General features: G+C 44.9%; 1 protein-coding gene across 1 annotated transcript in view; it reads right to left on the minus strand.

Annotated features, from left to right (window-relative positions):
• SLC43A2 (solute carrier family 43 member 2) overlaps positions 1-17,844 on the minus strand; it is a 94,310-nt gene extending 76,466 nt beyond the window's left edge. Inside the window, exon 1 of the mRNA XM_069761340.1 lies at positions 17,617-17,844. The gene's annotated coding sequence lies outside the window, so the exon portion shown is untranslated. The remainder of the gene's footprint in view (positions 1-17,616) is intronic.
• Positions 17,845-27,619: the final 9,775 nt, after the last annotated feature.

Below are 27,619 nucleotides of genomic sequence, written 5' to 3' on the forward strand. Positions count from 1 at the left end.
TGAACAGTCCTCCTGATACCTCTATATTGATCAGTCCTCCTGACACCTCTATATTGAACAGTCCTCCTGATACCTCTATATTGATCAGTCCTCCTGACACTTCTATATTGAACAGTCCTCCTGACACTTCTATATTGATCAGTCCTCCTGACACTTCTGTATTGATCAGTCCTCCTGTCACTTCTATATTGATCAGTCCTCCTGACACTTCTATATTGATCAGTCCTCCTGACACTTCTATATTGATCAGTCCTCCTGACACTTCTATATTGATCAGTCCTCCTGATACCTCTATATTGATCAGTCCTCCTGACACTTCTATATTGATCAGTCCTCCTGATACCTCTATATTGATCAGTCCTCCTGACATTCTATATTGATCAGTCCTCCTGACACTTCTATATTGATCAGTCCTCCTGATACCTCTATATTGATCAGTCCTCCTGACACTTCTATATTGATCAGTCCTCCTGACACTTCTATATTGATCAGTCCTCCTGACACTTCTATATTGATCAGTCCTCCTGACACTTCTATATTGATCAGTCCTCCTGACACTTCAATATTGATCAGTCCTCCTGATACCTCTATATTGATCAGTCCTCCTGACACTTCTATATTGATCAGTCCTCCTGATACCTCTATATTGATCAGTCCTCCTGACATTCTATATTGATCAGTCCTCCTGACACTTCTATATTGATCAGTCCTCCTGATACCTCTATATTGATCAGTCCTCCTGACACTTCTATATTGATCAGTCCTCCTGACACTTCTATATTGATCAGTCCTCCTGATACCTCTATATTGATCAGTCCTCCTGACACTTCTATATTGATCAGTCCTCCTGACACTTCTATATAATAATAATAATAATAATAATTTTTATTTATATAGCGCCAACACTATATTGATCAGTCCTCCTGACACTTCTATATTGATCAGTCCTCCTGATACCTCTATATTGATCAGTCCTCCTGACAGTTTTCCTGACACTTCTATATTGATCAGTCCTCCTGACACTTCTATATTGATCAGTCTTCCTGACACTTCTATATTGATCAGTCCTCCTGACACTTCTATATTGATCAGTCCTCCTGATACCTCTATATTGATCAGTCCTCCTGACAGTCCTCCTGACACTTCTATATTGATCAGTCCTCCTGACACTACTATATTGATCAGTCCTCCTGACACTTCTATATTGATCTGTCCTCCTGACACTTCAATATTGATCAGTCCTCCTGACACTTCTATATTGATCAGTCCTCCTGACACTTCTATATTGATCAGTCCTCCTGATACCTCTATATTGATTAGTCCTCCTGACACTTCTATATTGATCAGTCCTCCTGACACCTCTATATTGATAAATCCTCCTGACACTTCTATATTGATCAGTCCTCCTGACACTTCTATATTGATCTGTCCTCCTGACACTTCAATATTGATCAGTCCTCCTGACACTTCTATATTGATCAGTCCTCCTGACACTTCTATATTGATCAGTCCTCCTGATACCTCTATATTGATCAGTCCTCCTGACACTTCTATATTGATCAGTCCTCCTGACACCTCTATATTGATCAGTCCTCCTGACACTTCTATATTGATCAGTTCTCCTGACACTTCAATATTGATCAGTCCTCCTGACACTTCTATATTGATCAGTCCTCCTGACACTTCTATATTGATTAGTCCTCCTGACACTTCTATATTGATCAGTCCTCCTGACACCTCTATATTGATCAGTCCTCCTGACACTTCTATATTGATCAGTCCTCCTGATACCTCTATATTGATCAGTCCTCCTGACACTTCTATATTGATCAGTCCTCCTGACATTCTATATTGATCAGTCCTCCTGATACCTCTATATTGATCAGTCCTCCTGACACTTCTATATTGATCAGTCCTCCTGACACTTCTATATTGATCAGTCCTCCTGACACTTCTATATTGATCAGTCCTCCTGACACTTCTATATTGATCAGTCCTCCTGATACCTCTATATTGATCAGTCCTCCTGACACTTCTATATTGATTAGTCCTCCTGATACCTCTATATTGATCAGTCCTCCTGACAGTCCTCCTGACACTTCTATATTGATCAGTCCTCCTGACACTTCTATATTGATCAGTCCTCCTGACACTTCTATATTGATCAGTCCTCCTGACACTTCTATATTGATCAGTCCTCCTGACACTTCTATATTGATCAGTCCTCCTGACACTTCAATATTGATCAGTCCTCCTGACACTTCTATATTGATCAGTCCTCCTGACACTTCTATATTGATCAGTCCTCCTGACACTTCAATATTGATCAGTCCTCCTGACACTTCTATATTGATCATTCCTCCTGACACTTCTATATTGATCAGTCCTCCTGACACATCTATATTGATCAGTCCTCCTGACACTTCTATATTGATCAGTCCTCCTGATACCTCTATATTGATCAGTCCTCCTGACACTTCTATATTGATCAGTCCTCCTGACACTTCTATATTGACTAAGGGTTTTTCCATCTGTCTGTCTTTCTGTCTGTCTTGGAAATCCCACGTCTCTGATTAGTCGAGGCCGCCAGGCCTCGACCAATCAGCGACGGGCACAGCATCGACGTAGAAATCCTGCGTCTCTGATTGACACTTCTATATTGATCAGTCCTCCTGACACTTCTGTATTGATCAGTCCTCCTGACACTTCTATATTGATCAGTCCTCCTGACACTTCTATATTGATCAGTCCTCCTGACACTTCTATATTGATCAGTCCTCCTGACATTTCTATATTGATCAGTCCTCCTGACACTTCTATATTGATCAGTCCTCCTGACACTTCTATATTGATCAGTCCTCCTGATACCTCTATATTGATCAGTCCTCCTGACATTCTATATTGATCAGTCCTCCTGACACCTCTATATTGATAAATCCTCCTGACACTTCTATATTGATCATTCCTCCTGACACTTCTGTATTGATCAGTCTTCCTGACACTTCTATATTGATCAGTCCTCCTGACACTTCTATATTGATCAGTCCTCCTGACACTTCTATATTGATCAGTCCTCCTGATACCTCTATATTGATCAGTCTTCCTGACATTCTATATTGATCAGTCCTCCTGACACCTCTATATTGATCAGTTCTCCTGACACTTCAATATTGATCAGTCCTCCTGACACTTCTATATTGATCATTCCTCCTGACACTTCTGTATTGATCATTCCTCCTGACACTTCTGTATTGATCATTCCTCCTGACACTTCTATATTGATCAGTCCTCCTGATACCTCTATATTGATCAGTCCTCCTGACACTTCTATATTGATCAGTCCTCCTGACACCTCTATATTGATCAGTCCTCCTGACACTTCTATATTGATCAGTCCTCCTGACTCCTCTATATTGATCAGTCCTCCTGACACTTCTATATTGATCAGTCTTCCTGACACTTCTATATTGATCAGTCCTCCTGACACTTCTATATTGATCAGTCCTCCTGACACTTCTATATTGATCAGTCCTCCTGACTCCTCTATATTGATCAGTCCTCCTGACACTTCTATATTGATCAGTCCTCCTGACACTTCTATATTGATCAGTCCTCCTGACACTTCTATATTGATCAGTCCTCCTGATACCTCTATATTGATCAGTCCTCCTGACACTTCTATATTGATCAGTCCTCCTGACATTTTATATTGATCAGTCCTCCTGACACTTCTATATTGATCAGTCTTCCTCGACCAATCAGCGACGGGCACAGCAACGATGATGCCATAAAGGACGTAGAAATCCCACGTTTCTGATTCAGCGACGGGCACAGTATCGACGTAGATGTCATAATGGTTGCCATGGCGACGATGATGTCATAAAGGTTGCTTCGACCAATCAGGGACGGGAACAGTCTGACGCGAATTCTGGAATCATCATTGTCCATATACTACGGGGACATGCATATTCTAGAATACCCGATGCGTTAGAATCGGGCCACAATCTAGTAGCATAATAACCTCCTATAGTGCTCCATAGAGTATAATAGACCCAAATAGTGCTCTATACAGTATATTGGCCCCACATAGTGCTCCATACAGTATAATGGCCCCAAATAGTGCTCCATACAGTATAATGTCCCTAAATAGTGCTCCATACAGTATAATGGCCCCACATAATGATCCATACAGTATAATGACCTAACATAGTGCTCCATCTATATATATAATTCTCTAAGGGTTTTTCCGTCTGTCTGTCTGTCTGTCTGTCTGTCTGTCCTGGAAATCCCGGCTCTCTGATTGGTCGAGGCCGCCAGGCCTCGACCAATCAGAGACCGGCACAGCATCGACGATGATGTCATAAAGGACGTAGAAATCCCGCGTCTGATTGGTCGAGGCCGCCAGGCCTCGACCAATCAGCAACGGGCACAGCGACGATGATGTCATAATGGTTGCCATGGCGACGATGACGTCATAAACATTGCCTCGACTAATCAGCGATGGGCACAGTCTGCCGCGAATTCTGGAATCATCATTGTCCATATACTACGGGGACATGCATATTCTAGAATACCCGATGCGTTAGAATCGGGCCACAATCTAGTATTGTATAATGGGCTGACATAGTGCTCCATACAGTATAATAAGCCCAAATAGTGCTCCATACAGTATAATAACCTCCTATAGTGCTCCATACAGTATAATGGCCCCACATAGTGCTCCATACAGTATAATAACCCAACACATTGCTCCATACAGTATAATGGGCTGACATAGTGCTCCATACAGTCTAATAGTCCCACATAGTCCTCCATACAGAATAATGGCCTCACATTAAAAAGATAAATAAATACTCACCTCTGTCCGTTCCCCAGCGGTCACGTTGTAATGATGTCATCGCGCTCACTGAGCTGTCAGATGCAAAGAGGGAATGACGGGAGAGGGAGCGTCAGCTAATGCTCCATCCTCCATAATTATCTTCAACTGTATCGGCATCTAGGATGTCAATATAGTTGAACAAGTGATGTCGCTGGCCAAATATACTCAGGGTACCCGCCTGGTGTCGCAGGCGAGATATACTCACCCTGTGGGCCAGAGTTTGACATATGTGCCATAATCAATACTTTATTTCACATATCTTCAGTTCTGGTATTTCTCATTAAATATGTACACTTCATAATATGATTTTATACGTTAGGTATTATTTTAATCTCCCTTTTTATGTAAATTTTATAGTATTACTTGTGTAGTTTAAAAAAAAAGCAAATATAATCAAATCTACTCATTTTTACAAAAGATTTGTTCAACACTTTATGGCTTACTTCATGAAAAAAGGCAGATAGGAAACATTTTAACATAATCCCAACATAGGCCTCCACCAGAAACAATATCTAGCTGCTACCACGATAATAAAATGACAGCTCCTACACCTCCAGTGGAATTTTTAAACTACTTATTAAACTTCCATTCTCTGTTACTAAAAAGCTGAATCACTGTGTCTCTAAGATGTTTATTAAGAGCAAATCCAGAAAAAATGGAGAGGTTTTAATTATTTACCAGAACAAGCAGTTAAGCAAAGGTACAGACTTGATGCCAGGAAAAATCAAACGGGATGACATGACATGGGAGTCATATATACCAGGCACCACGGTTGTATGTACTGAAGCTTTTTACCAGGGTAATGAATGATAAATATACAAAGGGCCAGGAAAATATGACATTGCTTTATGCACATTTTAAATAGATATTCTAAACTAATTCCAGGTTAGAAAAATCTGATTAAGAATGTCGGGGATAATGGAGAATGTGATTGCTAATAACACAGGTCTGCAAAAAATTTTTTTTCAAGAGCTGTTTTGGTTATTCCACGTAATCTTAAGTGCGCTGAATCCGAAAATGATCTCCGTTTTGTCATAGGACATCACGTTTTCTGACAATTTAAGTAGCTATGTTAAATAAGACAATACCTCAAAATAAATGAAAATAGACTCATAAAATTAATTTTTTATTACAAATGTTTCATGAAAATCATTTTTTAACTGCAATGAGATCACTAACACACACTAAAATCGATTCTTCTTCCCTGTGAGGCTTCTCTTGGTACATTTACGCTTGTGAGTAGCATCTGGAATGTCTCTCTGAAGCGTCCAAGAGTAGTCGGCCATCATTGTAATGCTCCATCTTCCCTGGTATCTTCTTTCCATCTCTTTAATGTCCTGGTGGAATCGTTCACCTTGCTCTTCACTCACAGCTCCCAAATTTTCAGGAAAGTTGTCAAGGTGGGAATGGAGGAAATGCACTCATCAGGCAACCTAAAGCTTGAAATGCTTTCAGCCTTCGTCCGACGATTTTTTTGTAGTCAGGGTCTTGTGTATCTTCAATGCATTGATGTGAATTAATTAATAGTAATTTTGACTTTCAAAACCGTAAGATAAAAAAATACCAAAAATTGAGAAAAATATACTAAATCTGACGTCCAGGATTTTTTTTCAATATTTTTTTTCGTTTTCAGCACACCAAAATACATGGTAATTAGATGAAAATAATCAAACAGCTTTTTAGTCGCAGACCTGTGTAATTGGCGTGGTGCCCCTTTTCGGCAGGCAGCATAGTGCCAATCATGATTCGTTACACAGCTCGATCCCGTGAGACTTCTTGCTTGACGTACAGGCTAACATCTAAAGCCGTACATGTCTGTTAGCAATAGGTCATCAGATTACTCGGGTCTTGCTCAGCTTCAGGACTACTCATTTTCTAAATTAGATTTTGGTGGACGAACCTTTTCAAAACACATGTCTATCTTTTGAGATCATGAAGATTTCTTTTGATAAAGTGTTGAGAAATGTTATCAATGCCATTGTCATGTTTGTGAATGCAGCCTGTGCTATGATCCAGAACTGCATTCCAAATATCTAATGACTGTCATCATAAGATAGGTCATCAATATCAGATTGGTGGGGGTCCGACACCCAGCACCCCCACTGATCAGCTGTAATTATCTCCGGAAGTAAACACATTATCCGGAGCTGCAATGAGGAGCTCCATTTAAGGTGTAGTTGCCACTGCTGGGTACTGCAGATCAGCTCCAATATCTTCAGGATACATCGGTGACCTAACTACCCCTTTAATATTTAACCCCTTTCTGCCAGCTGACGGAATAGTACGTCAGCTGGCAGATCCCCTGCTTTGAGGTGGGCTCCGGCTGTGAGCCCACCTCAAAGCCGCGACATGTCAGCTGTTTTGTACAGCTGACATGGGCGCGCAATGAGCGCGAGCGGAATCGAGATCCGCCCGCGCCCATTAACTAGTTAAATGCCGCCGTCAAGCGCTGGCAGCGGCATTTAACTAGCGCTCCCGGCCGCGCGGCCGGCATTGCTCGCACCGATGACCCCCATCACATGATCGGGGGTCAGCGGTGCATTGCCATAACAACCAGAGGTCTCCTTGAGACCTCTATGGTTGTTGATGGCCGATTGCTTTGAGCGACACCCTGTGGTCGGCGTTCAAAGTACACCTGCATTTCTGCTACATAGAGGTGATCTGTACTTCACCTCTATGTAGCAGAGCCGATCGTGTAGTGCATGCCTGTGTAGTGCCTATGGAGGCTATTGAAGCATGCCAAAATTTAAAAAAAAGGTGTTTAAAAATATAAAAAAATAAAAAATATATAAAAGTTCAAATCACCCCCCTTTCGCCCCAATCAAAATAAAACAATTAAAAAAAAATCAAACATACACATATTTGGTATCACCGCGTTCAGAATCGCCCGATCTATCAATAAAAACAAAGGATTAACCTGACCGCTAAATGGCGTAGCGATAAAAAAAATCAAAACGCCAAAATTACGTTTTTTTGGTTGCCGCGACATTGCATTAAAATGCAATAACGGGCGATCAAAAGAACATATCTACACCAAAATAGTATCATTAAAAACGCCAGCTCGGCACGCAAAAAATAAGCCTTCACCTGACCCCAGATCACGAAAATTGGAGACGCTACGGGTATCGGAAAATGAACTCGTAATGACCTGGAAAATCATAATGGCAGGTTAGTTTTAGCATTTGGTGAACCTAGCAAAAAAGCCAAACAAAAAACGAGTGTGAGATTGCACTTTTTTTGCAATTTCATCACACTTGGAATTTTTTTCCCGTTTTCTGCTACATGGCATGGTAAAACCAATGGTATCGTTCAAAAGTACATCTCGTCCCGCAAAAAATAAGCCCTTACATGGCCATATTGACGGAAAAATAAAAAAGTTATGGCTCTGGGAAGGAGGGGAGCGAAAAACAAAAATGAAAAAACGGAAAAAGCTGCGGGGGTGAAGGGGTTAAAACCTCTTGGCACTGCTCCTGGCTCAATGTCTACACACGGCCTATGTACACTTGCTTATTAATCGGATATAGAAAGCTATCCCACTTAATCATTGGAGATCAGCCTTGTGCCTGATCTCAAGCCTGTCTGCTGCTTCAGAAGATGTTCAGCAAAATTGTGAATGTCTGAACCAAAAGGGTATGTTCACATGAGGAAGATATGGCACAACATGGATTTTCCAGGTTAAAAAATCTGCAGGGTATTAGGAACTGTGAAGCCACTTCCGGAAGAAGCCAGTAGTTACCTGAAGAGGCTCCGCTAGTGGTTTTGCCATCGTTATTTATGGCGTTGGCTTTAGTCTAAACTTTCAGCTGTAACGAGCAGGGAGCTTCCAAATGAAGACACTCAAAAAATGAACAAGTGACCTCTTTCAACCGCGTCACAGTTTCCGATCCGCGACGCTGTCAGGAGAAGTAAAAAATGACTGAACATGAGCACAGCAATTAATTTACATTGCTGTGAATTATGTTCCTTCCATAGGTAGAATCTTCCTTAAAAAGATGTATGTGCACTTACACTGACAGAAAAAGCAAAGTGGATGATACTTTAATAAATATCACTATTTTATACGTACAGGTAAAAAAAAATGCAAAAAGCGTCTGAAAAGAACCCAAAAAATCCACTTCAGCAAAAACACCACTGGCTGCCCAAAAGACGTTGTGTGCACATATCATTAGTATCTGCTACCAGTTCTAGCAGGGATTGTGTGCTGGAAGTGTGTGATGTACATGTTCGCCATGTCATGTGCTTCTCATCCACTTCTATAACCGCTCAAAATGACAAGAAGGCGGATTCTAACGGTGTTTACGTTACACCCTGTTGCGGCTCATTCAGACGTCCGATTTTTGCGTACGAGTGATATCCATGATTTTCACAGCAAGCCCTCCTACCGGTCATAGTCTATGGGCTGCGCAAATGTCTGATGTTTTTTTTCGGACCAACAGGTCAATGGAAAATAGTGGAGATATGTTTGATTCTGATCCAAGGGTGGATACAAAATCAGCAATGCGAGTCAAAGGGTACGTGAAAAAAATCGGAACGCACTCGGATAATATCCAATTGTGGTTGGATTTTCAGGGACTGTCAGAATAGAGAAGGTGGAGAATTGTTTTTTTTTTATAATTTCTCCACGTAAAAGAAAACTGGATGGCACTAGGACCACACTGTGATAAAACCCTGATTAGTATAATCACTCTGATTTTCTCATACGTGAAAAAACGAATGCCCCCACCTCCCCGCACCTAACAATGGGGCAGCGGATGCGCCGGAGAAATGCATCCGCTGCCTCCGTTGTGCAGTGCGTTAAACGCTAGCGTCGGAATCTCTGCCCGACGCATTGCGACGGGGAGATTCCGACGCTGGTGTGAAAGTAGCCTAAATGAGTCCTTAGATTTTTTTAATCTGTGATTTTGATCAGATTTTCATCAGTGTTTGCTCAGTTTTTACTATCAGTGTTTCGTCAGTTTTCTCATATGAAAATTACATCTCAATGGTTTCTGCAGCTTCTCCTATCAGTCCGTGAAAAACGGGCAGTGTGCGGATGGCATCTGAGTGCTGTCTGATTGTATCATAGCCCCATAGACTTGCTCTGGTGATGATATTAATCTGAGACTTGGATCAACATCAGACAAGTCTCCGTACAGCAGCACTGACACTGCAAAGCAGCACTGACACTGTACAGCAGCACTGACACTGTATAGCAGCACTAATACTGTACAGCAGCACGGACACTGCAAAGCAGCACTGACACTACAGCAGCACTGACACTGTACAGCAGCACTGACACTGTATAGCAGAACTAACACTGTATAGCAGAACTAACACTACAGCAGCACTGACACTGTACAGCAGCACTGACACTGTATAGCAGCACTAACACTACAGCAGCACTGACACTGTACAGCAGCACTGACACTGTATAGCAGCACTAACACTACAGCAGCACTGACACTGTACAGCAGCACTGACACTGTATAGCAGCACTAACACTGTACAGCAGCACTGACACTGTATAGCAGCACTAATACTGTACAGCAGCACTGACAATGCAAAGCAGCACTGACACTACAGCAGCACTGACACTACAGCAGCACTGACACTGTACAGCAGCACTGACACTGTATAGCAGCACCAACACTGTATAGCAGAACTAACACTACAGCAGCACTGACACTGTACAGCAGCACTGACACTGTATAGCAGCACTAACACTACAACAGCACTGACACTGTATTGCAGCACTATCAATGAATAGCAGCGAAACTGTAAAGCAGCACTAACACTGTGCAGCAGAACTGACACTGTATAGCAGCACTAATACTGCAGCAGCACTGACACTGTACAGCACCACTAATACTACAGCAGTACTGACACTCTATAGCAGCACTAACACTGTACAGCAAAAGTAACACTACAGCAGCACTATCACTGTGCAGCACTGACACTACAGCAGCACTGACACTATACAGCAGCACTGACACTACAGCAGCACTGACACTGTATAGCAGCACTGACACTACAGCAGCACTGACACTGTACAGCAGCACTGACACTGTACAGCAGCACTGACGCTGCACAGCAGAACTAACACTGTATATCAGCACTAACTGTACAGCAACACTGACACTACAGCAGCAGTAACACAGCAGCAAAAATGACACTGTATAGCAGCACTGACACTGTGCATCAGCACTAACACTAAATCAGCATGAACTGTACAACAGCACTGACACTGTACAGCAACACTGACACTGTACAGCAGCACTAAGTGTGCAGCCGCACTGACACTCTATAGCAGCATGAACACTGTACAGCAGCACTAATACTATAGCAGAACTGACACTGTATAGCAGCACTAACAATGTGCAACAGCACTGTCTATACAGAAGCACTGACATTGAACAGCAGAACTAACACTATACAGCAGAACTATCACTATACAGCAGCACTGACACTGTATAGCAGCACTGACACTATACAGCAGCATGGTCTGTACAGCAGCACTGACACTGTGTAGCAGCACGGTCTGTATATGTTGTGAATTCTGTTTTCAGGCTCCCTCCTGTGGTCATGAATGGTACTTCGGCTGGTTCTGTCCATGGACTTTCTCTGATGCCTGTGGGTGTTTCTGAGTTTCCTTCTACAGGTGACGAGGCTAATTCGTTAGTGGGCTGCTCTACTTAACTCCACTTGGATCCTTGTCCGATGCCAGCTGTCAATGTTGTAGCATTGGTCTAGTTCGCTCCTGGATTTTCCTGGTTACCTGTTTCCTCCTGCAGAAGCTAAGTTTTGCTTTGCTTTTTTCTTGTTTGCTATTTTTTCTGTCCAGCATGCTTATGTGAATTTTGCCTTGCTTGCTGGAAGCTCTGGGACGCAGAGGGGCGCCTCCGCTCCGTTAGTCGATGCGGAAGGTATTTTTCCCTGCACTCTCTGTGTGGCTTTTGTAGGGTTTTTTGCTGACTGCAAAGTGACCTTTCCTATCTTCTGTCTGTTTAGTAAGTCGGGCCTCTCTTTGCTAAATCTATTTCATCTCTGTGTTTGTGATTTCATCTTACTCACAGTCAATATATGTGGGGGGCTGCCTTTTCCTTTGGGGAATTTTCTCTGAGGCTTATTTTTCCTATCTCTAGGGCTAGCTAGTTCTGAGGCTGTGACGAGGCGCCTAGGTCATGTTAGGAGCGCTCCACGGCTATTTCTAGTGTACGTGATAGGATTAGGGATTGCGGTCAGCAGAGGTTCCACTTCCCAGAGCTTGTCCTGTATTCATGTGCTATCAGGTTTTTTCTGGTGCTCTAACTACCAGGTCCAATATTTGTTCTAACCACCAGATCATAACAGTATAGCAGCAATGATACTGTATAGCAGCACTGACGCTATACAGAAGCACGGTCTGTGAACCAGCACTGACACTGTATAGCAGCACGGTCTGTATAGCAGCAATGACACTGTATAGCAGCACTGACGCTATACAGAAGCACGGTCTGTGAACCAGCACTGACACTGTATAGCAGCAATGACACTGTATAGCAGCACTGACGCTATACAGAAGCACGGTCTGTGAACCAGCACTGATACTGTATATCAGCACTGACACTATACAGCAGCACTGACACTATACAGCAGCACGGTCTGTAAAGCAGCACTGACACTGTATAGCAGCACTAACACTGTACAGAAGAATGGTCTGTATAGCAGAACTAAAATTATATAGCAGCACGGTCTGTATTGTAGCAATGACACTGTATAGCAGCACTGACGCTATACAGAAGCACGGTCTGTGAACCAGCACTGATACTGTATATCAGCACTGACACTGTATAGCAGCACGGTCTGTATTGCAGCAATGACACTGTATAGCAGCACTAACGTTATACAGAAGCACAGTCTGTGAACCAGCACTGACACTGTATAGAAGCACTGACACTGTATAGCGGCACGGTCTGTATAGCAGCAATGACAGTATGTAGCAGCACTGACACTGTATAGCAGCACGGTCTGTGAACCAGCACTGACACTGTATAGCAGCACGGTCTGTATAGCAGCAATGACGTTATACAGAAGCACGGTCTGTGAACCAGCACTGACACTGTATAGCAGCACTGACAGTATCTAGCAGCACTAACGTTATACAGAAGCACGGTCTGTGAACAGCACTGATTATATATAGCAGCACTGACACTGTATAGCAGCACTAACGTTATACAGAAGCATGGTCTGTATAGCAGCACGGTCTGTATAGCAGCACTGACACTGTGTAGCAGCACTGACACTGTATAGCAGCACGGTCCGTATAGCAGCACGGTCTGTATAGCAGCACTGACACTGTATAGCAGCACGGTCTGTATAGCAGCAGTGACAGTATGATGTAGCAGCACGGTCTGTATAGCAGCACGGTCTGTATAGCAGCACTGACACTGTAGAGCAGCACGGTCTGTATAGCAGCACTGACACTGTATAGCAGCACTAACGTTATACAGAAGCACAGTCTGTGAACAGCACTGATTATGTATAGCAGCACTGACACTGTATAGCAGCACTAACATTATACAGAAGCACGGTCTGTATAGCAGCACTGACACTGTATAGCAGCACGGTCCGTATAGCAGCACTGACACTGTATAGCAGCACGGTCTGTATAGCAGCAGTGACAGTATGATGTAGCAGCACGGTCTGTATAGCAGCACTGACACTGTAGAGCAGCACGGTCTGTATAGCAGCACTGACACTGTAGAGCAGCACGGTCTGTATAGCAGCACTGACACTGTATAGCAGCACGGTCTGTATAGCAGCACTGACACTATGTAGCAGCACTAACGTTATACAGAAGCACGGTCTGTGAACAGCACTGATTATGTATAGCAGCACTGACACTGTATAGCAGCACTAACGTTATACAGAAGCACGGTCTGTGAACAGCACTGATTATGTATAGCAGCACTGACACTGTATAGCAGCACTAACGTTATACAGAAGCACGGTCTGTATAGCAGCACGGTCTGTATAGCAGCACTGACACTGTAGAGCAGCACTGACACTGTATAGCAGCACGGTCCGTATAGCAGCACGGTCTGTATAGCAGCACTGACACTGTATAGCAGCACGGTCTGTATAGCAGCAGTGACAGTATGATGTAGCAGCACGGTCTGTATAGCAGCACTGACACTGTAGAGCAGCACGGTCTGTATAGCAGCACTGACACTGTATAGCAGCACGGTCTGTATAGCAGCACTGACACTGTAGAGCAGCACTGACACTGTATAGCAGCACGGTCCGTATAGCAGCACGGTCTGTATAGCAGCACTGACACTGTATAGCAGCACGGTCTGTATAGCAGCAGTGACAGTATGATGTAGCAGCACGGTCTGTATAGCAGCACTGACACTGTAGAGCAGCACGGTCTGTATAGCAGCACTGACACTGTATAGCAGCACGGTCCGTATAGCAGCACGGTCTGTATAGCAGCACTGACACTGTATAGCAGCACGGTCTGTATAGCAGCAGTGACAGTATGATGTAGCAGCACGGTCTGTATAGCAGCACTGACACTGTAGAGCAGCACGGTCTGTATAGCAGCACTGACACTGTATAGCAGCACGGTCTGTATAGCAGCACTGACACTATGTAGCAGCACGGTCTGTATAGCAGCACTGACACTGTAGAGCAGCACGGTCTGTATAGCAGCACTGACACTGTAGAGCAGCACGGTCTGTATAGCAGCACTGACACTGTAGAGCAGCACGGTCTGTATAGCAGCACTGACACTGTATAGCAGCACGGTCTGTATAGCAGCACTGACACTGTAGAGCAGCACTGACACTGTATAGCAGCACGGTCCGTATAGCAGCACGGTCTGTATAGCAGCACTGACACTGTATAGCAGCACGGTCTGTATAGCAGCACGGTCTGTATAGCAGCAGTGACAGTATGATGTAGCAGCACGGTCTGTATAGCAGCACTGACACTGTATAGCAGCACGGTCTGTATAGCAGCACTGACACTGTATAGCAGCACGGTCTGTATAGCAGCACTGACACTATGTAGCAGCACGGTCTGTATAGCAGCACTGACACTGTAGAGCAGCACGGTCTGTATAGCAGCACTGACACTGTATAGCAGCACGGTCTGTATAGCAGCACTGACACTGTATAGCAGCACGGTCTGTATAGCAGCACTGACACTATGTAGCAGCACGGTCTGTATAGCAGCACTGACACTGTAGAGCAGCACGGTCTGTATAGCAGCACTGACACTGTATAGCAGCACGGTCTGTATAGCAGCACTGACACTATGTAGCAGCACTAACGTTATACAGAAGCACAGTCTGTACAGCGGTATCTGATACTTTTCTATGTAGCCGCCTGCAGTGTAGTTACTGTCGCCTATTTTCACACGTTGCGATTTTCACGTGACGAGATGCCGGCGCCGCAGCCGCTGACAGGAGGACGCGGACCACCCTGCTGTCACCTGTGGCGGCGGACACTCGGGATGACTCTGGACGAGCGCCCAGCTAGCTTTGCTAAAAAATAGCAAATAGGCGCGCTCCTGATGGACAGGCTCCGCCTCCAGAACACCGATTGGTCGACCGAAACTTGAGAGCTTCCTGTGATTGGTCAGTCAGTTAAAGCCGGGCGAGGGGAGGGGGGACAGGTGTCACAGCAGCCGGTTTGAACCGGCAGGCGCGAGGCTGCGGCTCTGCGGAAGAAGTGCTCGTGAGGGGAGACGGGAGAGCGCGGCTGGGCACGGCGGAGGAGGGAGGGTGTGTGCTGGGACTGAGGGAAGGAGGAGAGGGGGCAGGGGCGCTGCCATGGACCGACAGCTCGGCGGGCAGCTGTAACACAAACAGTAGGGAACATTGTGGACAGGACAGTGCACAGGTGTCAGTAATGACGTACGGGAGCGGGCTGCCGGTGTACCGTCAGCTCAGCGATGATACTGATAATGGGAGAGACAAAAGGCGCAAGTGTGAGAGGAAAGGACGGGACCGAGCAATAAGCCGGACTCCGGGGCATGGCGTAACGTACCGAAGGAACGGCGGAGGCCGCGGACAAAGGAAGCGTCCAGTGTGTCAGTGTGCACAGAGAACACACGGATGGGACTTGTGATGGCGGCTACAGGGGGACACAGGCTCCGGAGGGTGCCAGCAGCGCTACACTGCGCAGAAAACGGGGGGCACTGTATACAGGAGGACACTATATATAGGGGGGACAGTGTATACAGGGGGCAGTGTATACAGGGGACACTATAGGGGGGGCAGTGTATACAGGGGGAGTGCATACAGGGGACACTATATATAGGGGGGACAGTGTATACTGGGGACAGTGTATACAGGGGACACTATAGGGGGGACAGTGTACAGGGGACACTATACAGGGGAGTGCATACAGGGGACACTATATATAGGGGGGACAGTGTATACAGGGGACACTATAGGGGGGACAGTGTATACAGGGGGAGTGCATACAGGGGACACTATATATAGGGGGGACAGTGTATACAGGGGACACTATAGGGGGGACAGTGTACAGGGGACACTATACAGGGGGAGTGCATACAGGGGACACTATATATAGGGGGGACAGTGTATACAGGGGACACTATAGGGGGACAGTGTATACAGGGGACACTATAGGGGGGGCAGTGTACAGGGGACACTATACAGGGGGAGTGCATACAGGGGACACTATATAGGGGGGACAGTGTATACAGGGGACACTATAGGGGGGACAGTGTATACAGGGGACACTATAGGGGGGACAGTGTATACAGGGGACACTATACAGGGGGAGTGCATACAGGGGACACTATATATAGGGGGGACAGTGTATACAGGGGACACTATAGGGGGACAGTGTATACAGGGGACACTATATATAGGGGGGACAGTGTATACAGGGGACACTATAGGGGGACACTATATATAGGGGAAAGTGTATATAGGGGGAACAGTGTATACAGGCCCAGGGGACACTATATATAGGGGGGACAGTGTATACAGGGGACACTATATATATATATATATATATATATATAGGGGGCAGTGTATACAGGGGACACTATATAGGGTGAATAGTGTATACAGGCCCAGGGGACACTATATATAGGGGGGACAGTGTATACAGGGGACACTATATAGGGGGAACAGTGTATACAGGGGACACTATATAGGGGGGCAGTGTATAGGGGGAACAGTGTATACAGGGGACACTATATATAGGGGGGCAGCGTATACAGAGGGGACACTATATAGGGGAACACTATATACATGGGGACAGTATACAGGGGACACTATATACGTGAGGGCAGGAGTATATACAGGGCAGTACATAGATAAGCACAGTATACACAGGGCATTATATACATTATGGCAGTACGACCACTATCCCACAGATTATTCCCATTATCCAGCACAATTACTGACAGCTCAGTCTTCTGCCTGTTCACACTAGCACAACTCCGATCCTGCTGCCGGCTGGGTAGTGGGCACCGTGCAGTGGTAGTGGGCACCGTGCAGTGGTAGTGGGCACCGTGCAGTGGTAGTGGGCACCGTGCAGTGGTAGTGGGCACCGTGCAGTGGTAGTGGGCACCGTGCAGTGGTAGTGGGCACCGTGCAGTGGTAGTGGGCACCGCGTCTTGTCTCGCACACCGCCTGCCTCCATCTCTCCGGCCTCCCCGATGCTCCGGCAGCGCTGCCCCTCCATGTACGGGCCGGCCATCAGCTGTCATGCCCGGCAGGACTCGGTACTCACCGGTGCAGTGGACTCTGATGACAGTGGATGCTGCCCGGGATCGTGGACGGCGCAGTCCTTTCTCTCGCTGATCCCGGCGGTGCGGGTCCCGGGGCTGCCTCTATTCCTTATTTGGACCGGATGGGTTCCGGTGCCGCAGCCTCTTCTCGCCTTTCTCGGGCCCGACCGAGTTGTTTTCTCATTGCTCTTTATTCGGGTCCTTTTTATTGCGGAGCTTCTGAGAAAAACAGTGCTCGAATGTGATTGGCCGACAGGGGCTAGAAACAGAATCCAGCCAATCAGCAGGCGGCGAGATAAAGAGAAGTGATGGAACAAATACGTATAGTGACCAGAGAGAATAAAGTCAGTGGAGATCCATGAGGAGACCCCCAGCTCACCCTATGATGGGACCCCCATCTCACCACATCAGAGACTGCCAAAAAGACATTCACCTTCATTTTACACAATGTCTTGTGAGCACAGTGCAGGATCTGCTGGAATTAGCAGAGCATTGTACTGACATCTGAGTGCTGCCCAACAAAGAAGTCAAGAAGCTGAAAGCTGACACCTTATAACATAAGGCTGTGTGCACACGATGCGGATTTAGTGCGGATCCGCAGCGATTTTTCCGCGCAGAAACGCTGCAGTTCTGCAAAGTGATTTACAGTACAATGTAAATCAATAGAAAAAAAATGTGCTAATGGTGCGGAAAAATCCGCATGAAAACCGCTGTGGATCAAAAGAAGTAGCATGTCACTTCTTTTGTGCGGAACTGCAGCGCTTCTGAACCCTTCCATTATAGAAAAGGGGTAAAACAATGCAGAAAATCCGCACCAAATCTGCAACAAAAATGCACCAAATCCGCATAAAAAAACGTGTCAAATCCGCACCTGCGTTTTCTGCCAGGAGATGCGGATTTTGTGCAGAAAATTCTACACCCCAATCCGCAACGTGTGCACATAGCCTATGCCAGATAGCGGCACAATGGAGCAAACAGCTGACATGGCACAGCAAGATTTACCATTCTGTACACCAGTCCCGAACTGAGCATTGTATCCTCAGAACTACATTGCTTAGATGGAAGGACATATGGAGACTTCTAGACGTCCATTGTTGTTTTGTCTGCTGGAGGAAACCTGATCCATCGACTCCAGCCAATGAGATTCCACAGCAAAGACAAAGAGGACCAGAGACGGAGACCATCACCCAACAGCCAGACAAGGAAAACTCTTGACCATCAAAAAAAGACGTCCATTCCAAGAACCAGGCAATGTTCCTGAACTCTGGAGAGAATTGGTTTTCCCACAAAGAAGGAGAGAAGTGTCTGATTGCTGGGGGCTCAATAGCCATTAGAACAAGGGTCCCAAACAGCCCTTTTCTCTTTATTGTATGACCGCATTGAAGAGCAGCTAGAATGGATTGTCCTATCAAAATTAAAATATTAATGAGCATGGCCAACACCTCCAAGATTTACAACTATCTCCTTGTCACTTATGTATTTCCTTCATATAGAATCCCTATCTACTAACCAGGGCCAATTGGTGATTCCTCAGAAGTTTCTGGAGCTGGATCTGTGAGGACCAGGGCTCATTTAGAAAGAGAGCCAAATGTTTAATAAAGACACCCATTAATTAAACATATAGCAAGTGATTTTGCTTAGTAAGGGCTGGTGCAGACAACTGTATTTTTGGTCCAAGTGCAATGCGACAAAACATCGGATCACGCTTGGACAAATATAATTCTGTTGGGCCTTGCACATGTCAGTTTTTTTCCCTCAGACTGAGTCTATCTGAAGAAAAAAATTGCATGACTTGCATTCGGAAATCGTATCGCACTTGGCCATGCAAGTCAGTGAGTCCGTCAAAAAAATCGGATGGCATCTCAATGTAGTCCAATTTTCTAGGACTGACAGAATGGAGAAGATGGAGAATTTTGTTTTTTACATCTCCACATCCGAGAAAATTGGATCGCAGTCTGATCAAACTCTGATGAGGGTGTGATTAACATAATCAGACCAATTTTCTCGGATGAGAGAAAATACAGTCGTGTGACCCTAGTCTAAAAGGCCATACCTAACACATCTGTCAGCTGTTCCTAAGAGAAGATCCCCCACTTTACGAATGTTGTAGTCCTTTGATGCTGGCTGTAAAAAGTTAGTTTTCATCAGCACCAATTTAGACAGGATCTGACCAACATCTTTAAAGGCTCCCAAAAAGAGAAAACAAGGATTTTTAACTTGTTTAATCCTTTGCATGTCTAATTTGTCCTAATTTAGGTGATGATCAATAGGTTGGGGGGAAGTAGAGGGTTATTGTTTTGCTGATTTAAGTTTTTTGAATAATACATAGATACTAAATACTTTTATTGTTTGGTGATGGATCCTTAAAACTCTATGTCTATGGCCTGCTTTACTAATTCACTACATGCATATGCAGCGCCCCAGAGACCTGGTCGTTGCAGTAATGTCGCTCTGCCACTAAGGGGAGTGATGGTACGTCTGATGGCACTAAAGGAGTTCATCTGACCAGGTATCACCAGCACACATTACACTTCACACTCCGGCCACTAGGGGGAGCAAAAGGTTCTATTTATTAGGCCACTCCTCACACTGGTAAAACTAGGGGTTGGATAGGAAGTTAGGGAGAAGCTGACTGGGTTTTGCCCAGGCAACATCCCGTGGCAGGAGGTGTTGCGGGGGAGACTTCAGGGGAGTCCCTGTCAGGTGTGGGAACCTGGCAGAGACTTAGCGACAAGGACAGATCGTTACAGAGCCGCGCCTGCACTACCTTGCGGCGGCATCTAAAGAAAGGACACAAAGCGAAGGATATTGTGGACAGTGAGAAATGAGATCATGCACAAAGGAGAGCCAGTAGGAGTCGTGCCCCGAGAACGGCAACATCCTACTGAGGCGCGTAGCCGGTGACCGGAACACAGAGGAAGTAACTGACTTTATGCCTTACTTCAAATACCGCAGGACAGTTAATTATAGGTTGGCTGTCTACCTTACATCACCTAAGCAGACATAGGGGGCAACCGTGGAGAGGGGCGTCTCTAGGGTCCCAGAATAGCTCCGAGCCTTCCCGTCAAAGGGGTGCGTCCTAGCCATAACAAACTTGGGGGGCGGAGAACGAGAAAGAACGAGAACAGAAGTTGTGAGGACTATCCCGAATGCTCAGCAGGGAAGCACTACAACACACAGGCGCTAGTGGTAGGCAACGATTTCCACCTGCAAAGGGAACTCTGGATGTGCCGGCCGGTCTCAGACAGCCCTGTTAACAGTGCTCTGGATTGAGGATCCTGAAGTCACCAGTAAAGAGATAAAGAGACTGCAACCCTGTGTCCTCGTTATTGACTACACCTCACACCATCGCCACCTACACTACTGGGAAGCCCTGGGGACATACTTCACCTGTGGGAAGGTATACCATCTAGCTGCCATCACATCACCCCAGTGGACCCCAAGCAGCGTCGGTCACCCTGACCGAATACCACAGGTGGCGTCACGAAGCCTTAGCTGACTTTTATCTCTTTTATTGGACGCCCCTTAGCAGGGTCACGGACCGGGTCCAGCCACCGTGACATCCCCAGAACTGAGCCAGAGAGGACCGGTACCGAGTAACCCGCGGCCCTGCGTCTGGGGGCGCTCCACATACATACGTAATGTGGCATTTGTTTGAATGTTTTTCCTTCAAAGCAAAACAATTTACAGATTAAAGGGTTTGTCCACTGCTTTTATGTTGGTAACCTATCCATTGGATAGGTGATCATTATAAGATTGGTGAGCGTTTGACACACAGCCCCCCACCGATCAGCTGTTATCACCTCTGGGCAGCACGGTGGCTCAGTGGTTAGCACAGCAGCCTTGCAGCACTGGAGTCTTGGGTTCAAATCCCACCAAGGAAACATCTGCAAGGAGTTTGTAAGTTCTCCCCGTGTTTGCGTGGGTTTCCTCCAGGTACTCTGGTTTCCTCACACATTCTAAAGACATACTGATGGGGAATTTAGATTGTGAGCCCCATTCTGGACAGCGATGGTAATGTCTATAAAGCGCTGCGGAATATGTTAGCGCTATATCAAAATAAAGATTATTATTATGGCCGGATGTAAACAGTGTATGGAGCCATTGTCACAACGAGTGTATCACGTCAACCTGGAAGATCTGAGATTAGGCAATCTTTATGTACTGTAAATCACAGGTCTTTCATTTAGCCTGTGTGTTTTTTTTTTTTCTCCATTAAATGGGCTTTGTTTCCATTGGCGCTAAAGAGGTTAACGACTTTTTGTATGCTGGTTAAAGACATGCAGTTCCATATCACAGCTGCTCTTGACCTGCTTGTTTTCTCTCTCTGTAAAACCTGACCAGACCTTCTCATCCCTGCCTGTGAAAGTTTTGCTTCCTGGCTTGCTGGAGTTGGTGTGCTGAAGTTGGAGTTCCTAGTTGCTGCTGGAGTTTGTTGTGTGCAGTTTTTGGGTGTATGTATCTCCATTATCCTATTACAATTTGGTTTGTACCTTCTTATCCTTCCCTTTATTCCTTTTTACCCTTGGTGAATATTTTTGTATGTTAGTTGCTTTTTGTTATCCCTGTTTGTCTTACGTGCATATACATTAACATATCTGTCCCAGGCCTCCTGGGGGGGGGAGGGGGGGGGACAGCTTAGCGTACTAACAGGTTGGAGACTCGAGACTATCTACCTTTAAGAGTACCTGCAGGACAGGGATAGTTAGGGCCCCAGTTACAGGGACAGTTTGAGGACCCCCCTTCCTTACTGAATATCGTCACTGTGTGACAGTCGTTTAATGCCGATCTGCTCCTATTCTACACATTGCATGGAGCTGTGCTGTTCCAGTCTGTTTGCTGTTTCCGCCTGGACACTGCAGGACATGATCACAGCTGACTGGTGGGTGTGCCGGATATCTGACCCCGACTGATCTTCTATTGATGACTTATCCAACAGGTGGTGCTGTAGAGTTCAAGTCCTCTTCCTCTCTGAAGAGGCAATTTGCATATTAAATTTCCCAGAGGAGCATTGCACAGTGAACAAGCATTACCTTTCAGACCTTATTATAAGGATACAACATCAATATAGAAGTATTTAACAAAGTTCTCTGAAGTAAAAATCTGTTACAGCATGGTGGCACAGAGCACCAAGACCACTACACACATTTTCCCAGCATCACCAGGATCTTCTTAGGCCGACTCCTTTATCGGTACCTCATCCTCTATCTGACAGCTAAATAGATCATCATTTACCAGCCACTTGGTATGGCGGTGCAACAAGCTATCATTCATCACAATCTGTAACATCTCCAAAGCAAAGGTAACATACGTACAGTATAAATAGTCACGTATAAACACACTTACAATGTGGCCACAATGTAACTATAGAGCAGTCAGTAAGAAACAATAGAAAGGTTACACCTTCAGTCCATGTGCTGTGAATGGAGGATATAAAGTTCACTCATCTTACGAATGAAAACATTGTAACCTGATTTGACTTAGAAATAAATAAAGGTTATATTACAAAGTGGCTTTATGATACCATAGAATAGCGATGCATGTTATCTAATCTACTTCCTTGAAGCCCTAAATCATGGGGTGTATACTGTATGTCAGACATCTAGAACTGCTGCTCCAGAGCTGGACACCCCTTACTGAGAATATCGCCTTACACTTTTTAACCAAGAGTATGACTTTCTCTACCTTGGTCACTTTGCAGCCTGGCTTCAGTAATGGGTATTATGTCAGAGACAAGTTGTTTCCTCACAGGAGAATAGGGCTCCCCAGGAGAACTGCTTTGCTTCTTTCCCCTGTATACAATAGAGCTGCTGGCAGTTGCTTTGCAAGTGTTTGTTGTGAGGTTAAAACGTGCATCCATGCAAAAGTCTATCGTCCACTAGAGTTCCCCTAAAGGCCCCCATACACATAATTTACAAATCGGTGGTCTCAGCCAACATGGGGGGGCCACCTGACTCGCCACACCATGACAAATGATGTCAGGAATGTTTATGGGGCCACCCAACTCTCCCCTGATAGGTGATATCAGGGAGATAAAGACCCCACATGTCCGATTTTGGACTGTAAAGGTACCGTCACACTTAGCGACGCTGCAGTGATACCGACAACGATCCGGATCGCTGCAGCGTCGCTGTTTGGTCGCTGGAGAGCTGTCACACAGACAGCTCTCCAGCGACCAACGATGCTGGTAACCAGGGTAAACATCGGGTAACTAAGCGCAGGGCCGCGCTTAGTAACCAGATGTTTACCCTGGTTACCATCCTAAAAGTAAAAAAAACAAACGCTACATACTTACCTAACGCTGTCTGTCCTCCAGCGCTGTGCTCTGCACTCCTCCTGTACTGGCTGTGAGCACAGCGGCCGGAAAGCAGAGCGGTGACGTCACCGCTCTGCTTTCCGGCTGACCGACGCTCACAGCCAGTACAGGAGGAGTGCAGAGCACAGCGCCGGGGACAGACAGCGGTAGGTAAGTATGTAGTGTTTGTTTTTTTTTACTTTTAGGATGGTAACCAGGGTAAACATCGGGTTACTAAGCGCGGCCCTGCGCTTAGTTACCCGATGTTTACCCTGGTTACCAGTGAAGACATCGCTGAATCGGTGTCACACACGCCGATTCAGCGATGTCTGCGGGGAGTCCAGCGACGAAATAAAGTTCTGGACTTTCTTCCCCGACCAGCGACAGCACAGCAGGGGCCTGATCGCTGCTGCCTGTCACACTGGACGATATCGCTAGCGAGGACGCTGCAACGTCACGGATCGCTAGCGATATCGTCTAGTGTGACGGTACCTTAAGTGATTTTGTTCTGTGAGATAAGCCTTTGTTGGAGGAGTGTGGCAGCAGGTTTCTCATAGAGAACACAGGAACGCTTGGCATTTACATGTTTTATAGACGGATCTTTTTGCGGATTTCACACTGCATTGTAATGGGTCAAAGATGCTTTGAAAATTGCCAATAAATTGACACTGATTTTGCAGCCAAACTTTACCTTATTTGTATAAAATGTTTACCATTTTTCATGAGATTTCTGCCAGTTTCAAAATGAAAGGGGGTTATCCAAGAATTTGCTTATTTTTTTGCTATGGGGCGAAGAACCATGCTAACTACCTGCCTGTTCTTCCCAACACCAATCTGTGTCAGCACAGGGCGGTTACTGACATCTCCTGTTGACGATTCCTCTGCTTCATTTATCCTCACATCAACAGCATTTTCCAACAGGTACCAATCAGATACCTGAAATGGGTATTCATTTTGTTGCTGTGGGTCACTGATCCACGTTTTGCAGTAATCATAAGGTCCTCTATGACTCTTTCTGCTGTCGTACTTGCCAGGGGTCCTGTTTTTTCTGTTTTCGCCAGAACAATCCTGCTTTGGCCAGTTCTGTTAACTTTTTGAAAAGTGGTTAGAGCTCAGGCGTGAAGACGAGTATCCAAGCTTTCCCCCATCAAATTCATCATAATTTACTTAACAAAAGTGCCATAAAGTAAGAGAAGTGTACTCCATTTTTCGTCTGGCATACATTTTTGGCGGTGGCGCACAGTACTTAAAAGATGTGCCTCTTAACGAATTTGGCACATCTTACTACTGTGGACACTCCATTAATACTGACATACAAATAACCATTCTTAATGGATCAGGGCCTAAATGCTTGTAAGTCGCCATTTAAAGGATATTTCCTAGGTGGTCCAGGTGGTGGGACTTAAAAGTCTTTATATTATTACTATCATGTTAGTGTGCTATTTTTGCACACCTATATATGTACTGTAATTTGTTATTATTTCCAGTGCAAATTCTGCACCAAATTCTTGACCGCGGAAGAGAGTGGTTGATAAATCTGTCATCTATCCTCACTGCAGGAGAGATGGACACAGTGTTTTTTTTTTATTGTGCATCGGTATTAATAAATCTTCCAAATTCCAGCAGTCATCATGGAGTTCCTATATTTATTTATGTAAAGCTGTTCATTAAAACAAAATATTGAAATATTTCAAAGTAGTTTAATGGTTTTCATCTCATGGGTCTCAATGCAAAGTCTTCAACAGGGCCTCCAACTATCAGATACCTTTAAAAAGGTTTCCCAAGAACAAGATAAAATGGAGTCCCTGATATAATCCAAACTGCAGCATCCTTGTCACGTCTAAGGACAAAGTGCAGACAGAAGATATATTGCTCCCGAGACCTGTGTCTCAACTGACATGAGCTGTATCACACATACCCAGTTGGGAGCATGGCTGCAATATGTGAAGAAATATGTTTTAACTCATGTTGTGCTCGGCGAGGAGATCTCCAGCTTCATCTTTCTCAGTCAGTCTAACAGCTTTATATCATGTTCCAAATTATTATGCAAATTGGAGTTAAGTATTATAAAGATTTAATTGTTTTGTTTTCAAATAAACTTGAAGATGGTATTGTGTCTCATGGCTCAATGGATCACTGAAATCAATCTTAAACACATGTGATAATTAGTTTTCCAGGTGATTCTAATTAAAGGAAAACTACTTAAAAAAATTATGTTCCACATTATTAAGCAGGCCACAGGTTTCAAGAAATATGGGAAATAAAAAGGATCCCCCTGCTGCTAAAAAAGCATTAAATAGTGCAATGCCTTGTACAAGGTATGAAAACATTACCTATTTCACAAAAACGTAATTGTGATCATCATACTTTGAAGAGATTTGTGACTGAAACAGAGCACAGACAGAGTTCATGCAGATAAAGGCATAATGAGGAAAGTTTCTGCCAGACAAATTCATTGGATCCAGAGAGCAGCTGTCAAAATACCATTACAAAGCAGCAAACAGTTAATTGAAGCTGCTGATACCTCTGGAGTTCCTCGAACCTCAAAGTATAGGATCCTTCAAAGGCTTGCTGTGGTGCATAAACTTACTGTTCGGCCACCTCTAAACAGTGTTCACAAGCAGAAACGGTTGCAGTGGGCCCAGTCATACATGAAGACTAATTTTCAAACAGTCTTGTTTACTGATGAGTGTCGAGCAACCCTGGATGGTCCAGATGGATGGAGTAGTGGATGGCCACCATGTCATAACAAGGCTGCAACATCAGCAAGGAGGTGGAGAAATCATGTTTTGGGCCGGAATCATGGGGAAACAGCTGGTAGGGCCCTTTAAGGTTCCTGAAGGCGTGAAAATGACCTCTGCAAAGTATACAGAGTTTCTGACTGACAGCTTTCTTCCATGGTATAAAAAGCAGAAACGTGCCTTCAGGAGCAAAATCATTTTCATGCATGACAATGCCCCATCTCATGCTGCAAAGAATACCTCTGAGTCATTGGCTGCTATGGGCACAAAAGGAGATAAACTCATGGTGTGGCCACCATCTTCCCCTGATCTCAACCCTATAGAGAACCTTTGGAGAATCATCAAGCAAAAGATCTATGAGGGTGGGAGGCAGTTCACATTAAAACAGCAGCTCTGGGAGGCTATTCTGACTTCATGCAAAGAAATACAAGCAGAAACTCTCCAAAAACTCACAATTTCAATGGATGCAAGAATTTTGAAGGTGATATCAAAGAAGGGTTCCTAGGTTAACATGTAACTTGGCCTGTTAGGATGTTTTGGAGTTAAATAGCTTTTTTGTTCAGTGAATGTGACCTCCTAATGCTGAAAATTCCACAAATGAGCATTTTCAATTCTTTAAAACATATCAAATGTTTAGAAATTCTACTGTGCCTAATAATTTGGAACAGTGCATTTTGAGTTTTTATTCATTTTGGAGATTATACTGTTATCATTAGGAGGTTTCTTCAATAACATTCGATGTATAATCTAACAGGTGATGACTTTTATTAGACTGACTGTCATTTGCACCGACCATTTAGGAAAATCCGAGAAAAATGTCATTTGCATAATAATTTGGAACATGGGGTATAGCAGTGCACGGAGACTGACTGCGCCCTACTGGAAAACAAATAAACATTGGGGAATAGATATATTTTATCATATATGACAGCCGTGCTCCTGATTGCCAACTGTAATATTTGTTTTACA

This window comes from Ranitomeya imitator, chromosome 3 (assembly GCF_032444005.1).
Source record: "Ranitomeya imitator isolate aRanImi1 chromosome 3, aRanImi1.pri, whole genome shotgun sequence".
Taxonomy (NCBI): Eukaryota; Metazoa; Chordata; class Amphibia; order Anura; family Dendrobatidae; genus Ranitomeya; species Ranitomeya imitator.